The sequence below is a fragment of the Glycine soja genome, chromosome 19, assembly GCF_004193775.1.
Source record: "Glycine soja cultivar W05 chromosome 19, ASM419377v2, whole genome shotgun sequence".
In the NCBI taxonomy this organism is placed as follows: domain Eukaryota; kingdom Viridiplantae; phylum Streptophyta; class Magnoliopsida; order Fabales; family Fabaceae; genus Glycine; species Glycine soja.
Genome location: NC_041020.1, coordinates 12,161,125 through 12,179,538, shown reverse-complemented (window position 1 = coordinate 12,179,538; position 18,414 = coordinate 12,161,125). Strand labels below are relative to the sequence as shown.

The following is an 18,414-nucleotide window of genomic DNA, read 5'->3' as shown; positions in this document are numbered from 1 at the left end:
TTCGAATTTTTTTTTTTTTTTTTTTTTTACTCTTTAACCTTTGAGAAACAACATTTCATTCAGCATGTCCAACATTTAACCAATATACAATGTACATCAAGTATGGCCCAAAATACATCATGAAGCATAGCCAACAAAACAAGTTGTCCAATGAAACAAAAACCCCCCACACTTATTCCCAAAACAATTCCAAAGCTCCAAAATTCCTTAAGGATATGGTAATATCATGGTTTTTCACTTAAGGCTTGTAGTGAGCTTCAAAACAAGGAAAGGGAAACAAGGCTCAAAAGGGCTATCAAAGGAATTAATTCAAGGTAAGTCCATTTGGCTAGAAGCTTATAAGAACAAAATTGCCTTAATCATTTCCAAATATGCATGTGAATTAGGACGCATCAACAAGAATCAAGCCAAGGCTATTGTGCAAGCAATCAATGGGGCAAAACACACCAAATGATTATAATGATGGATGGCTCAAATTCTCACAAAGGTAAAATCATCACTTTCAAATTGAGCTTTCAAAACTATCATGACATGTAGAGAAGAATCAAGGATTTCAAGTCACAAAATGTCAAGAACTTTTATTTTCAAAACAATTACCCATTTCTTGAACATATCCTATAATTCAAAGAAAAACATGCAAAGTCGTACGTGCACATGAAATTGACCCAAAATATTAAACTGAAAATCCGACGAAACTAACAACATTAACAAATTAACACAACTAACAAATTAACAAAACCAACAAAACTAGCAAAACCAAAGAACACTCCCCCCCCCCCCCCCATACTTAAACAACACATTGTCCTCAATGTAGCACAATTAAAAGATTAAAAACAATTAAATCATCAAAGAGAATCGGACAAGTGTAATAAAAGCAAAGAAGGAGATAGGAAAAGAAAAACTCCCTAAGTCATGGTGGAGGAAGACTAGGGTGGAGTAAGGAAGTCTCTTCCACCACTACGTCCACTAAAGAAGGGTTCGTGAGGAATGGCTTAAGTCGATGTCCATTGACCTTGAAGCTCTTGTTTGTGGAGTCGCTTTTGATCTCAACTGTACCATAAGGAAAAACATTAGTAACAACAAAAGGACCAATCCACTTAGACCTCAACTTACCACTCATGAGTCCAAGCCTAGAATTATACAATAACACTTTTTGCCCAACCACGAAGTCTTTTTTAACTATCATGCTATCATGGAACTTCTTGGTCTTTTCTTTGTAGAACTTGGCATTCTCGTAGGCTTCTAGGCGGATTTCATCTAACTCACTCAGTTGCAACTTCCTTTCCTCGCCAGCTTGATCCATAGAGAAGTTGCAAGTCTTCACTGCCCAGTATGCTTTGTGCTCAATTTCCACTGGAAGATGACATGCCTTTCCAAAGACAACCCGATAAGGAGACATTCCTATGGGTGCTTTGTAGGCAGTCCGATGTGCCCAGAGAGCATCATCAAGCCTGGTACTCCAATCTTTCCTGCTTGGCTGCACAATCTTCTCTAGAATTCTCTTGATTTCCCTGTTAGAAATTTCTGCCTGTCCATTAGTCTGGGGGTGGTATGGTGTGGATACCCTGTGTACCACCCCGTACTTTTTAAGCAGGGCATGCATTGTCCTGTTGCAAAAATGGGTTCCTTGATCACTAACAATTGCTTTAGGTACTCCAAACCTGCAAAACAGATTAGACCTGACAAAGTCTGCGACAACTTTAGCATCATTAGTTCTAGTGGGCTTGGCTTCCACCCATTTTGAAACATAATCAACTGCAAGGAGAATATAAACATAACCAAAAGAGACAGGAAAAGGACCCATGAAATGTATACCCCAGACATCAAACACCTCACAGAATAGCATAGGTTGCTGAGGCGTTTGTTGTCGCCATGTAAGTGTATTTCCTGCTCTCTGACACTGCTCACAAGTGCTGCAGATCTTCCACGCATCTTTAAAGATGGTGGGCCAATAAAAACCACAATCAAGCACTTTGCGAGCTGTCCTTTGAACACCCAGATGACCTCCCGGTGCGGAAGAATGACAGAACTGCAGGACTGAGTCAGTCTCATGATCTGGAATGCACCGTCTAATGACCTGATCACTGCACAATTTCCACAAGTAGGGGTCATCCCAAATAAAATGCTTAGCATCACTTTTAATCTTATCTTTTTGGGCCTTAGATGCTAAGGGAGGAAAAACAAAGGCAACTAAATAATTGACAATGTTAGCAAACCAGGGAGTAGAAAGAGAGTCAGAAATACTATACAATATATACAAATGATCATCCGGGAAATCATCCCGAATAGGTGAATCTGCATCAGAGACACGTTCGATCCAACTCAAATGATCAGCAACTAGATTTTGTGCTCCGCTCCTATCACGGATCTCCAAGTCAAACTCTTGGAGCCAGAGCATCCATCGGATCAACCTAGGCTTAGAATCAGTCTTCTTCAACAAGTACTTTAGAGCTGCATGGTCAGTATAAACAATAATGCGAGTACCAAGCAAATAAGATAGAATTTTTTCAAGAGCAAAAACTATGGCTAGAAGCTCTTTCTCAGTAGTAGTATAATTTGCTTGGGCAGCATCTAAAGTCCTAGAAGCATAATATATCACCCTGGGCAATTTATCAATTTTCTGAGCAAGGACAGCCCCCAATGCATAATTTGATGCATCACACATAAGCTCAAAATGGGCTGTCCAATCGGGTGCCTGGATGATGGGGGTGGTAGTCAACGCTCTTTTGAGGCAATCAAAAGCCTCTTCGCATCTGTCATTAAAGTCAAACTCCACCTCCTTTTGCAACAAGTTGGACAGTGGAAGGGCTACTTTGCTAAAATCCCTTATAAAGCGCCTGTAGAATCCTGCATGACCAAGAAAAGATCGCACCTCTCGCACACAAGAGGGGTAAGGCAATTGTGAAATAACAGAAATTTTTGCAGGATCTACTTCAATGCCCTTATTGGAAATAATATGGCCTAAAACTATACCTTGCTCAACCATAAAATGACATTTTTCAAAATTTAGAACAAGGTTAGTTTCAATGCATCTATTCAAAACTTTTTCCAAACTATTCAAACAACCATCAAAAGAGGATCCATATACAGTGAAATCATCCATAAACACCTCTATGCAATTTTCTAAAAAATCACTGAAAATACTAATCATGCACCGCTGGAAGGTACCAGGGGCATTGCACAGGCCGAAAGGCATCCTCCTATAAGCAAAAGTGCCGAAGGGGCAGGTGAATGTGGTCTTTTCCTGATCCTCAAGAGCAATAGTAATTTGCATATAACCAGAAAAACCATCAAGGAAACAATAGTGGGATTTACCTGCCAGGCGTTCAAGCATCTGGTCAATGAATGGCAGGGGAAAATGGTCCTTTTTGGTAACCTGGTTCAGCCTCCTATAGTCAATGCAGACTCTCCAACTATTCTGCACCCGAGTAGGAATCAGCTCCTCCTTCTCATTTCTGATCACTGTGAGGCCAGTCTTTTTCGGGACTACCTGGACGGGACTCACCCATTGGCTGTCGGAGATAGGATAAATGATTCCAGCTTGCAAAAGCTTGGTTATCTCCTTCTTCACTACATCAAGAATCACCGGGTTGAGTCTTCTCTGTGGCTGTCTTACTGGTTTAGCTCCATCCTCTAAATTTATTCGATGCATACATGTGGATGGGCTAATACCAGGAATGGCCGCCGGGGTCCAGCCTATAGCCTTCTTATGCTTCTTGAGAACTGACAACAACTTCTCCTCTTGCTCATCAGCAAGGGAGGCAGATATAATCACTGGAAAACTCTTGCTATCATCCAAGTAAGCGTATTTTAAATTTGATGGCAGAGGCTTCAATTCTGGTGTGGTCGGCTGGACAGTGGTAGAAGGAGATGGTTTCTCAGCCTTTACCTCATAAAGAAAGTCAGAGGTATGTGTACTTCCTGAAACATGGTTAGTCCTATCTGACTCTATAAAATCAATCTCAAGAGGTAAAACACCACCACCAGGCATGCAATCAATATCACTCTCAGATTCACTCTCAGCATCAAATTCAGACATATGATCAAGTACAATTTCAGACTCAATGCATGAAGAGTGAGAGGCATGCAGATTAGAATAAAGATCAGTCATGTATTCATCAACAACATGGTCAATTATTTCAGCACGAAATACAGAAAGATCTTCAGATGGGTATTTCATAGCATCCAGAATATTAAAATGAACAGTTATATCACCAAACTCCATGGACAGTGTGCCTGCATAAACATCTATCTTAGTTCTAGCAGTTTTCATAAAGGGTCTGCCTAGAATGATGGGAACTGATCCTTGAGAAAATCCATCTTCCATATTCAAGATATAAAAATCAACAGGGAAAATCAGTTCACCAACTCTAACTAAGACATCTTCTATGAAACCAACAGGATAGGCAACACTTCTATTAGCTAAATGAATTACCACATCAGTTGACTGCAAGGGACCTAGAGATAGAGAATTAAAAATCGACAGAGGCATAACACTAACAGAGGCTCCTAAATCTAGCATGGCATTGTCAAACTTACTATTCCCTATAATACAAGGTATGCTGAATGTACCTGGATCTTTGCATTTTTCAGGAATTTGAGGAACATATTTACCAATCAATGCGGAGACATTTCTGCCCATGCTAATTCGTTCACTTCCTTTAAGCTTCCGCTTATTAGTGCACAGCTCCTTCAAGAATTTGGAATATCTTGGAATTTTCTTTATTGCATCCAGCAGAGGTATGTTTACCTCTACTTTTCTAAACGTTTCCAAGATCTCTTTCTCTGCCTCTTCCATTTTTTTGTTGGAAACTGCTCTTGGAGGGAATGGAAGAGGGGGAATGTGCTGCTTCTGCAAATCAGAATTACCTGTGGAAGAAGATTCACCTGCACAGAAATTGTTAGGTAGATTTTTGTAATCACCTTTTTCTGGAATAGAGTGAAGTTTGGCAGGTTCATTTGCAGATGAGGAAGGTGCTACGGGTTGAGGTCCTTGACACTGCTTTCCCGACCTCAATGAAATGGCACTGACATTTTTGGGATTTTGGACAGCTTGAGAAGGCAGCTTGTCAGAATTCTGGGACTGTTGTTGATTCAATTGAGTAGCTAATTGTCCCATCTGATTGGTTAAGCTCTGAATGGAGGCTCTGGTCTCTTGCTGAAACTGCATGTTCTGCATAGTCATTTGCCTCACAAGTTCTTCGAGGGAAGGTTGTGGAGGGGCCTCAACTGTTGGTTGTTTCTGGGGTTGTTGCTGTTGTTGGATTGGTGGAGGAATGTATGGTCTGCTTGGGCCAGCAGCATTTTGGAAGGAAGGAGCAGGCTGTTGTTGTTATTGCTGAGGGCTGGACCATCTGAGGTTAGGGTGATTCCTCCATCCAGGGTTGTATCTGTTGCTGGAAAGGTCATAATTGCTCTACTGTGGTTGATTTTGCTGCTGAGGTTGAGGAGGTCTATTGTAAATATTTGCAGCATAAGCTTCAGGCTGCTCAATTGCTCCAGGTTGCTGCATGGAAGGGCAAAGGTCTGTATGGTGGTCAGCAGAGGAGCACAAACCACAAACCCTTGCGACAGGTACAGATTTCTGATTCAAGGCCAGCTGGGTTACCAAGTTGACCAACGCATCCAATTTGCCTTCAAGCTTCTTAGTTTCAGATGATGCAGATGGGTTTGTAGCTACCTCATGCACTCCTCTAATGACTATGGCATCATTTCTGGCACTAAACTGCTGGGAGTTGGAGGCCATCTTCTCAATTAAATTTCTGGCTTCAGCAGGAGTCATGTCTCCAAGGGCTCCACCACTGGCAGCATCTATCATACTTCTCTCCATATTACTGAGTCCTTCATAAAAATATTGGAGAAGAAGCTGTTCTGAAATTTGATGGTGGGGGCAACAGGCACATAGTTTCTTAAATCTCTCCCAGTACTCATACAGGCTCTCTCCACTGAGTTGTCTAATACCTGAGATATCCTTCCTGATGGCTGTGGTCCTGGAAGCAGGGAAAATTTTTTCTAAGAATACTCTCTTAAGGTCATCCCAGCTCGTGATGAACCTTGGAGCAAGGTAATACAGCCAGTCCTTTGCCACTCCCTCTAATGAATGAGGAAAAGCCTTCAGAAATATGTGATCCTCTTGGACATCTGGGGGTTTCATGGTGGAGCAGACAATGTGAAATTCTTTCAATTGTTTGTGCGGGTCTTCACCTGCAAGGCCATGAAACTTTGGAAGCAAATGAATCAGTCCAGTCTTAAGAACATATGGGACATCCTCATCAGGGTATTGGATGCACAAGCTTTCATAGGTGAAATCAGGTGCAGCCATTTCCCTTAGAGTCCTCTCACGAGGTGGAGGTTGTGCCATGTTCTCAGAATGTGCAAAATCAGAATGCTCAGAATCAGAATGCTCAAAATTATAATGCTCAAGATCAGGATGTTCAAAATCACCAATAACAGAATGCACAGATTCACCAGTTATGGAATGCTCAGAATGATCAAAAGGTATAAAATGATGCCTAACTAATCTATGAAATGTCCTATCTATCTCAGGATCAAGGGGTTGTAAGTCAGATGGATTGCCTCTAGTCATACACTACATTCAGCATGCACACAACTAGTTGCCTTGTCATGTAAATAAAGGTGTAGGTTTGAACTACAGCTACCCTCAAATGATATCCAAATGACTTGAAATTTTGTGAGCAACCTTATAAAATGATGAGAAGATAGCACAAAAAATTTCAGACAAAAATTCAAAGTCTAACTATGAAAGCTAAAATTGGTAGGTTAAGAAAAATAAGTGAATAAAACTTGAAAAATAAAAAACTTTTGACAAAATCGCTTTTTTTGGACGATGGAGACCTCAGCTAGCCTATGGCTGGCTGCCACGGCGTAGGAAAATTTCTACCCCAAATGCATATATAATAATTGCGATTCTGATAACCGGAGCAAAAGTTATGGCCGTTTGAAGTTTTGACAAACACAAAATTTGCTAGTTTTTTGGAACTTTCAAATCTGACCAAACTAAAGGCTCTAGCTATTTTTCCCACAAAATATGGATTAAAAGAAGTTACCAAAAAAAAAATTCAGCCAAAAATAAAAACCCTAGCTACTAAAACAAAAAATCCCAATTAATTCAGCATGGGTGGTCGCTAAAATCCGTCTCTAATTGATTTCTACTACTACTCTGTTTTTCCGCAAGCTGATTTCTACTACTACTCTGTTTTCAAGCACAATCTTCACAGCAAAACACCCAAGACTGAAACAGGGGAAATGCTTAATGGTAAAACTGAAACAGAACACACATTAAACAAAATACCAGGACACTAATCAACACTAACACACATACTAACACAATACTAACAATTAAACATAAAACAAGAAAGGATTAAACACACAACACTAGCTAGCTATTATGAACCTTTGGACACTGCTCCCCGGCAACGGCGCCAAATTTGATCGAGGCCGTACCCGAATCAAATAAACATGAAAATGCAGTAACTAGGAAGTGATCCTAGGTCGTTTCCCAACGAGCAATGACAAGCCAAATGTTCATAATATACTTGCAGTAACAGTAACGATGGGGGGGGGGGGTTTGGTTGTTTGGTAATTAAAGAGCAGAACAAATAAAATGGAATACGAAACTACTAATATTAAAAATGGGTTGTTTCCTCTGATTCAGAAGCCACTCTCTTATCTTGGGTTATGGAGAATTCGTCCCTAACAGTCAACCACTTAATCCAACCCTATTTCAATTTACTAAGCGAAAATCAACTTAGGGTTTTCAATACGTGATTAGGCACCACATACACCAGTTAGCCCTTCGTCCATTAAGCATGAACGCAAGTTAGGCTCAGAGGCAATTAATCGAACACAAAGCGTGCACTGATTAATATTCACGAAATTGGGATAACTGGTGAAGGGAAAACTGGCAGGAAACCACATTACAAACGAAACCTCAAAGAGAGTTGGGCTTCGTCCTCAAAAGGAAACAACACCAGAAAATCTAGCCTTCCATGGATTCAAACAGAAAACACAAATGAAACATGAAGCAGAAACGTAAATGAACAAGAACGTAAATGAACAGAAACGTAAATGAACAGAAACGTAAATGAAAGTAGAAGAAGAAGCAAGAATGAACTCGTAATTAGAAGCAGAAAACGGAAATTTGCATTAAGAACGAAAACTGTAACAAGGGCACAGAAAAACGTGAAAACCTAAAACCAAAGCTCTGAATAATGAAAATAGCATAGCAGAATAGAATACCATGCACGAATCCCAAGGCAGCTATTTAAAAAGAGTCACTCAAAGTCACTGGGCCCTATTACAATACTCTGGCCCAAAACGAAATAAACACTGAACAACATAAAATAAAATTGCGAAATTTCCTAATTAGAAATTAACTAAGGTAAGCGCTGCTTTATTTGCCCTCTTCAAGTCCACAACCAAAATCCGGATTAAGCCCAATGTTTCATTAATTCCTGAAATTAGATTAAAAACATCAAATTAGCTAAATGAGCCCAAATAATAAAACTGCCTAATTAATTGACAATTAAGACCAATCAATAATTAAAATGGTGCAAAAAGGGTTTAGAAAATAGAAGAAAATGATGGCACATCAGTGTACATAACCGATGTTAATATTAAAATGTTCACATCGGTTATTTATAATTAACTGATGTTAATGTACAAGAGTTGACATCGGTTATCTACAGATAACCGATGTTAAAATACAAACGCTAACATCGGTTATACACAAATAACTGATGTTAATATACAAACGTTAACATCGGTTTTCTATTACAACCGATGTTAAGGTTCATATCGACATCGGTTTTTGTAAATAACCGATGTTGTTTATGATATTAACATCGGTTTTTGTTAATAACCGATGTTGTTTTCAAGTATTTTTTTATATATACTTTCTATTTTTACAGTAAACCCAAAATTGTACCTGTCAAATGCAATTTCAGGCCCAATTCAAAGCAAATAAACATTTTATTCTGCTTTCAAGCAGTTTTAATGATAATAAACATCAAATAATTGATTTATCATAAAGAACAATCATCAAATGAATTCAATGTTCATGTTACATAGAAAATGTAAAAAATGTTAAACCAAAGTAAATTAAAGCTAAAGATAATGTCCCTAAATCCTAGGCCTGAACTCTAACTCGGAGATAAAATTATGCCCACTGGATTCGCAATGCTTTTAATTTCTTTGGCTCCAATGGTCTAGGATCGTTAAAATACTGCATGATGAAATAAATCATAATAAGTTAATAATGTAATACAAATTATAAATAAATCGATTTTGTTTGAAATAAACTTACTGCTTCCCAATTATTCCTAAAAGTTCCTAAAATGATGGTGGACATCCAGTGCATCACATAGTAACCGCACTCAGTACTTCCTTTTTGTCTATTACACTAAATACATAATGAAATTTGGATATTAATTAAACAACTAGTGTACAAACACATAAAGAAATATATATAAGTGGAAGTTTTATGTAAATGACGTACCTTGACGACAATCCACCTTGCAGAAGCCTTTGATTTAGGATGTGGAGCATCATCAAGACCCTTGATAGCACTGTTCTATATGAGTAACAATTAAAAATTGCTGTTGTACGTTGAGGTATTACAATGCAAATGTATTGAAAAGAACACTAACCTATTAATAATCCCCTTAAGGTAGTTGTCTGGCCTGTTATGCAATGAACAAAACCAGACAACTAGGTGTTCCTTGGGCAGGATGACCACCATCTGCCAGTGTCCGCTGCAGTGGAACCTAAAATGGGTTAGTACATTAGTAAACATTAATTAAATTTAGTTATTTTGTGACTTACCCATTTAGGTAGGCTCCAAGATAGACATCGCGTTGTGAACTCTGCATCCAACTCTTTATGTAACTTTCAGACTGAAACTGCGATTGCCCAGACCTCTGAATGGACTGTGGCTCGAGGAATCCATAGATATCAGAATTCCCCACTCGCATACATGTTTCAGTGAGATGCCTGTTTATGTTAAGTCAAAGTTAAATATTTATGAATTGAAAGCCATAACTTAGGTAATTAAAATCCTTTTATATAAAGACTTACAAAATCCACAACTGTAACACTGATATGCTGAGACATTGACCACCGTGTGCGATTTTGGAGAGGTCTTCGTGCTTTATGTAGAAGGGGAAATCTGGATTAAAGACCCCGAACACGGTGGCATCCCATCTAACCTGATAAGGCCTCAAGAAAAGCTCTTGGATGGTCAATGTCATCAGATAAAGCGGATCATCGACCTTCGGATCGGGCTTCGGAGGTGGTTTTGCCGGAGACATAGCTACCTGTTCATGAAACAAAGTTAAATAGCCTAATTTGAGGCAAACTTAATGAATTAATTTAAAAAGAAGAAACATATAGTAAGAAAAATAAGTACCTGCTGTGATAAAGACTTGAACAGATGTGTCGGCCAAGCAAGGAAGGTGTGATGTGCCTGCCCCACTAAGGAAACCTTATCAGTGGGTACAGGAACTGGAGCATCTACATCTGTAATCTCCTCCACACTCACCTTTACTTGGCCAGGCAACAAAGGAGTGTTATGAACAACAGTGGATCCCTCATAAACTCTCCCCATGGCAACCAGGCGGGCAGGATCTGCTTCTATGTACAAGCCGCACCTGTCAGAGTCACCTGTCTTAGGATCGTTTCCTGAGGGATCAACACAACTCCCCTTTGTGCTCACTCGAGGACTGGAGGGACCAGCCAGAGGCTCAGGAGGCACTTCAAGTCCCTGAGATTGCATCTACGACTGAAGCTGGCTGAAGGATGCCATGACCTGCCTCGTCACTTTCTCTGTGATGGACTCCTCTAGTTGGTCCCTGATCTACTGGACCAGCTGTTGTAATTCGTCAGGAGGCAGGGAGGAAGCGCTGCATGACGTCCGTGGAGCCGATCCAAAGTATTGCTTCATGGTGACACCAGCTCCAGCAGCACGGACACGTCCAGGGTGCTCTGGACGTCCAATAGCAACGGCGAGAACATCCTAACGTCTATGGGGGACGAACGATCCCTGTGTGGCCTGCTCCTTAAACGAATCCTGCACATAAAACACACAGTGGTACATGGCATTCTCAAAATATTGAAACATAATTGTCATGGTTAGTTGAAAATGACTTACAATCTTCTCAGCGATTTTCTTTGCGGCCTCAGTCGTCATCTCCTTTGTCTTCTTCGTGCGGGTCATCTTCCACTTCACATGGCGTCTGACCGGGGATGGAGGGTCGATGACGCCATCAACGCTTCCTGACTGTGTAGCTTCCTCCAGCTTCTTCTTCATCTTCTCAGCCAGGAACTTCTGCTCCAAATAATCATAACCCCCACGAGACAAAACATGGGGGGCAGTATTCTGCTTCTGGATGGCCTGTGCCGTCTTGCGCACATCCTGAAAAAATTAAACAATAATGTTTGAAATGGGTAGAATGAAGTATAACAACATCATGTTCAATATGAAAAACAACTTAAATGGCAAGGAACATACCTCCCAAGAAGGTTCTCTGCGAGTCTGGCAAAACTAGGCCCACTTTTCCTTGCTGATGTCGTATTTCTCACAGACAGTGTCCTCGACACCGTCCTGATCGGCTGCAAGGGCCCATTTCCTCGTGAGGTCTGATTTAAACTGCCTCCATCTCTCCCCCATGGTCTGTAGTAACTTCCTTTTCGTCTTACTGTCAGAAGCCTCTGGGATATCAAATTCCGCCTGACAACATCAAATAAAGTTTATTTGTTACAATAATGTATTTTTTGGCTATTAATTAAACAAAATCAAATAAGTAAAGAGAAATACCTGAATATCCTCCCAAATCAGGTCCTTCTGAGCAGTAGGGATCTCCTTCCAGTTCTCGTAGGTGATGTCCACCTTATCATGCGCCACAATCCCCAAATATGTTCTTAATTTCTTCCTGTGGGGACCGTCGGCCTTCCCGGTAGCAGGATCAACATGCACCACTGGTCTCTCAGCACCAGGTGGTCTAGTGGACAACAATCGTAGACGTGAGGCTTTGCGTGTCCGCTTCACGACAAACAGCGAAGCCGATGCGTCCGAAGGAGGAGGAGGAGAAGGAGGAGAAGGAGGAGGAGGAGGAGTGGAGGCAGGTGGAGAACCCATGATCTTTTATACAATAACATACAAAATAGGATTAATGAAAAGAGGATCAGTCATAAGTTTTTTTTGGAAGGCAAAAGTATAATATTATTAAACAAAACCCCACCACAAAAGGAGAAAAGACAAATTAACTAAAGGACTCCGAAAGATTGGTAGTTGTGCTTTTTAATTGTGATATGGGGCAACCATGTTATAAAAAGTCTATTACATGTAATCAACAGTCAATGTATGCTAGATGGAATATAAATACTATATCTTCAGAAATACACATGTACATGGCATCCTTAGGACTTCATCCATGTTTTCTTTGATATTGATTTTCTTTTTTGCAGAAAACAAAGAGGGGAACGAGCAACAATTTGAAGGTTGTACATTCAGGAACTAAAGAATTCAAAATAGCTAGTAATAAAAGGGATTTGTTTTTGGGATTTTCTGAGCACCAAGAGCGGCTACGCAAGAAGCTTGCACTTGAGGAGGGAAGGATATTTGCAGCTAATGAACAACTTTCTTAACTATTTGTCCTTCAGATTTTACTGTTTCTTTTTGCTAATACGTAAATATAAATAGTATAAGGCTATGGCTTATGGACATGGTCTTTTTTACCCCTAACAATCTTAGAAGTAAATATAGACCATGTTTTTACGCCATAGCCTTATACTATTTATATTTACATATTAGAAAAAAGAAACAGTAAAATCTGAAGGACAAATAGTTAAGAAAGTTGTTCATTAGCTGCAAATATCCTTCCCTCCTCAAGTGCAAGCTTCTTGCGTAGCCACTCTTGGTGCTCAGAAAATCCCAAAAACAAATCCCTCTTATTACTAGCTATTTTGAATTCTTTTGTTCCTGAATGTACAACCTTCAAATTGTTATAAAAAGTCTATTACATGTAGTTGTGCTTTTAAATTGTGATTTGGGGCAACCATGTTATAAAAAGTCTATTACATGTAATGAACAGTCACCTACGGTATGCTTGACGGAATATAAATACTATATCTTCAGAAATACACATGTACATAGCATCCTTAGGACTTCATCCAGCTGATGTTTGTCGCCAGTTTCATCATCCACCACCCTTTTCTTCTCTGCCTTCTCACGCTTGTTGTTGTTAAACCCATATTTATGCCTTCTTCCCTTCATGTCTTGTTTTATCACAACTTTAGCCGAATTTCCTATCTTCAACACAGTTGAATCTCCTGTCTTATTCTCCAATGACACACTTTGATGGCCTGTATCTCTTTTCTTCGTATGTTCTAGTGGTTCAGCTTCAGAATGCATAGAGCAATCAGAATTTTCCAGTGATCACCAAAGGCTACTGCATCAGCGTTGACACTCTCTACCTTCTTTGGTTTATGCTTTTGTGTTGCATGTCGTGCTTCCTCCTTATAATTCTCAAATTTATTGGAGGTCTCACTAGAAGGATCAACACCAATCCGTGCCTGTTCCTCCTCTACCAGCTCAATATCTTTCGTTTCACCTCTGCTTTTGTAAACTACACTATAATTTACAAAACAAAAGTTGAAAGGAAAGATATTGAGCTGGTAGACGAGGAAGAAGCACAAATTGGTGCTGATCGTTCTAGTGCAACCTCTAATAAATCTGAGATTTATAACGAGGAAGCACAGAAGCATAAACCAAAGAGGGTGGAGAGTGTCAATGCTGATGCAGAAGCCTTTGGTGATCACTTGAAAATTCTTATTGCTTTATGCATTCTGAAGTTGAAGCACTAGAACATACGAAGAAAAGAGATACAGGCCATCAAAGTGTGTCATTGGAGAATAAGACATGAGATTCAACTATGCTGAAGATAGGAGATTCGGCTAAAGTTGTGATGAAACAAGACATGAAGGGAAGAAAGCATAAATATGGGTTTAACAACAATAAACGTGAGAAGATAGAGAAGAAAAGGGTGGTGGATGATGAAACTGGCGACAAACATGAGCTGTCACTTACTTGGTTTGGTGACCTCTGTCTCTGCACAAAATTACATTAGACGATGTTAATCAATTCTCCTTCATCATGATCATTTCGATTTGCATGAATGTCGTCAGCTTCTTCTTCTCCAACAACGTTAGGAGTGATTTGAGCGGTCAAAGGACTAACATAGGTGTCCATGTATGAATCATCATCTTCTACATTAACACCAATTGATTTGCCCTGCAGAACCACGCACCACCTTTCATCACAAGGGTCTTGCACGTAAAATACTTGTCTAGCTTCTTGAAAACACTTTTGTCCAAGGTCACAAATCATGTCCTCCAAGCGATCTCCCATTTCTACATCAAACGGTTCAAATTGGGACCCACTCTGCATGTCAGTCACTTCACCATGCCATATCCACGTCGTGTAATTCTTCTTCATCCCATCACACAATAGATGGTCCCGTATGTCGTCAAGTAGTTGTCGTCTTCCATTGAAACAGTTGATGCAAGGACAATAATATTTTCCTTCTTCATTCGGTTGACCTCTTTCTAAAGCAAATTGCAAAAACTGCTCGACGCCATCCTCATATTCTAGGCTCATGCGACATTGATTGATCCAACTTCGATCCATCTAAGCAAATCCATGCATGCAAATCTCACTTTTTTATTTATAGGTGTGGCCCTATCCCATTTAGGAAGACTGTCTTTTATGTTAGCCTCAAACGTCATGGTTATCATTATTTTGAACAATTTGAGTAAATTTCGATAGCATTTCGCATTGGTCTCCAAGTACACGACATGACATCGGTGAAACGAATTTCACGATAATCAAGTATGCACTCAGAGAACAACTTGAAATGCATTCAACCGAAATTTCATCAAATTAATCAAAATAATAATAACCTAACCGAATGAGTCTAACATAAAAATACCAGTCTCCCCAAACTGTCCAAACAGACAATTCAAGACTAAATACAATGACTAATGCAAACTATCCACAAGAATCATTGCATTCAGTCTCAAACGGGAATCTACGGTTCACTCAGCATGAACAACAGTTATTTATATAGCAAATTACATTCAGCACGTATAACAACATTCATGACATACAAGAACATTCATGACGTACAAGAACATACAAGGACATCAACAGTTGTGTGTGTGTGTGTGTGTGTGTTTTGTGTTTGTCTCTTTATCTGTGTGTGTGTGTGTGTTTGTCTCTTTATGTGTGTGTGTGTGTGTGTGTGTGTGTGTGTGTCTATGTGTGTGAGTGTGTTTGTGTATGTGTGTGTCTGTGACTTAGTGTGTGTGTCTTTGTGTGTGGGTCTCTGTGTGTGTCTGTGGCTCAGTGTGTTTGTCTGTCTCTTTATGTGTGTGTGACTCTGTGTGTGTGTGTGTGTGTTTGTGTTTGTGTTTGTGTCTGCGTGTGTTTGTCTCTATGTTTGTGTGTTTGTGTGTGTCTCATTGTAGGGTAGCAAAGGATCATTAAATTGTAAACATCATCAGCCACATGATGAGGGAAGCTGTATCAAATCAATGCTTTACAAGCTTTTGGTCAATCTGAGGAGTGGTGTCTTCATGCTGCAAACTACCTCAATTATGCTTTGCTCCAGTTTCCTTTCTGCTATTTAGGTATTCCGATTGGTGTCAATCCCAAAAGAAAGGTGGTGTGGGATCCTATAATTAGGAAATTTGAGGATAGGCTGAATAGGTGGAAAATGGGTAGGGGTGACCAAATCCTGCTCTTGGAAGATGGTTGGGCTGAGGATGGGATTCCCCTGAAAGACCAATTTCCAGAAAGGCAGAAATTGATGGTTTCTGGGTGGAAAATCCTAATTTGGTTAAGCCAGAAATTCTGCAGCATTTGGAGAGCAGATTCAAATTAATTGAAGTTATGTACAAGCACTGCAGCTTTTACAAAAATAAGCACTGCAGCTTATTTAAGGAAGAAATTCTGCAGTATGTGGATGGAAAAAGGGTGGGAGTGGAACTTTAAATGGAGAAGACACTTGTTTGACATAGAGCTTGAGATGACAGATTGTTTCCTTAATGATGTTGCTGGAAGTTGTATTCAGATTCACAAAAAAGATGAGTGGATATGGAAAACATACCTTACTGGACAATATTCGGTAAGAAGTGCCTATAATATGCTCAAAGGAGTGGATGTTGAGGAGGATAATGTGTGGGTGTTTAAGGAGTTATGGAAGATTCGAGTCCCAACTAAAATCACTATTTTTGCATGGAAGTTATTAAAGGAGAGACTACAAACAAAGACAAATTTGAGGAGGAGAAGGGTGGCAATTAATGACACATTATGCCCATTCTGTGGGAATTCTGAGGAGAATGAAGCACATGTATTTTTGACATGTGATAGAATACTTCCATTATGGTGGGAATCTATGACATGGGTCAACATTCATGGAGCTTTTCTGCAGAAACCGTGGCAGCACTTTTCCCAGCACGCGTTCTCAAATGAAACTTTTGATGGTAACAAGTTAATGGAGGATGTTATTTTTACACTATGGACATGGCTGAAGAACTTTGAGAAGGACTTTGCCTTCACCTACAGCTATTGATCGTCTAACATAGCATCAGGATTTGTCTTTTCAGGGGGGTAGAAACCATAGACAGTGGGTGTTGTAGGTCTTTGTAATACCTAGCTTTGGTTCCTTGCGAGACTGATCTCAGTCTGAGCTTGGAACCATGTTGTTGGCAAGTCAATCTAATTCATGTACTGTTTTGTACCTCTGGTACTCACAATATATATAAATATAATTTATCTTTGCCGATCAAAAAAAAATGTGGGTGGAAAAATAAGCACTGCAGCTTTTAAAATTAAATTAATTGAAGTTATGTACAAGCACAAGTTCAAATTAATAAGGTTTGACAGAAGGTTTTATGTTTTTTAAAAAATTTTCACTGCAGCTTTTTGAGAAGTTAAAATGGAAGCATCTTTATTAATTACAATTGAAGTATATAAGTTGGTTTTAACATATAGGAGATAAGGTTTAATTACAACAGGGAGTGGTTATTCAAAATAACATTGATGAAGGTGGGGGATGGAGAGAAAATTAGATTCTAAGGTTTATTGCAAAATTTCATGTGAATGCTTCATTTCCTAAGGGACTCAATTCCTCATTCATTGAAACCAGTATGCAACATTTTACATCAAACACCAGTATATAACATTTTAAAGCAAACACCACTATATAATATTTTAAATGAAACAACAGTATATACATACTAATTCCTACGTACGTACCTGGAGTTGCTATAACCTGAACGACCTTCAACAACAATGTCAATTAAAAGTAGTCTATGATAACCTGAAAAAAAAAACCAATGGTCATGGACATGGCTGACACATTTGGAGAACGATTTTGGTATTCATTTCAACCAATGGTCATCCAATATCAGAGCAGGATTTAATCCTTTAAAAGAAATGGAAGCCATTAAACCAAAGTCAATACTCATGAATGCTAGAACATCCATCAAGAATGATAACAAAGTAGTAATTTAAATTAAATTCATGTTACTTTTATATTTTATGATCACTCCCGATTCAAGACAAAATCAATTACTAATTATCATGTATTCTTTTCCAAAATGGCCTCAGGATCTGCGGTTGGTGTCTGCCAATACTGTCACAAGAAAATTGTCTCCTTTGTGAGGCAAGGTTATTAATCCTATTATTGAATCTTTTTAAAAATGTTATCCACTAGTATATAGACATAGCAGAAAAGCTTTAAGTTGAGGAAGACACACATGTGGAGGACAACCAAAGAGGTAGGTAAGGGGCTTTTAGAAGTTAGGACAGCCTCCCACGAGTACCTAAGCACATGACAAACTCGTGTTGTTGTGCTGGCTGTCACCACACACTACAGAAACAAAACAATCATGTAAATGCAAATCGTACACCACAGACTCACTCTTTGCATAATGTAATGTATATATTTTCCTTTCAATTTTTCATCTTTGTTTGATTTTCTTCCCATCCCATGTGGTGTGCAGCAAGGGAGAACCCCTTAGGTTGCTCCTCAAATGCTTATGAATCTCTTTTAAGGCAGAAATCTAGAGCTAAGTGGTTAAAAGAAGGGGACAACAACTCAACTTATTTCCATAAACTTATAAATTTCAGAAGACATTATAATGGTCTTCAAGGAATTCTCATTCATGGTGTATGGATTCAGAACCCCAATGAAGTTAAGAATGAAGCTGTGAATTTTTTTCCTCAACAGATTCACTAAACAGCAGCTTTTCAGACCCACCCTTGATGGAGTACAATTCTCTTCAATTAACCAGAGGCAGAGGGAGGAATTGATTGCTCCTTTCTCAGATCAT

The 18,414-nt window shown here is 39.3% G+C and overlaps 1 non-coding gene across 1 annotated transcript; it reads left to right on the top strand.

The window, feature by feature from the left end:
- Nucleotides 1-5,876: 5,876 nt before the first annotated feature.
- Nucleotides 5,877-5,983, top strand: LOC114401045. The gene has a single exon (XR_003664161.1). It is a non-coding gene; the product is annotated as a small nucleolar RNA R71 (small nucleolar RNA).
- Nucleotides 5,984-18,414: the final 12,431 nt, after the last annotated feature.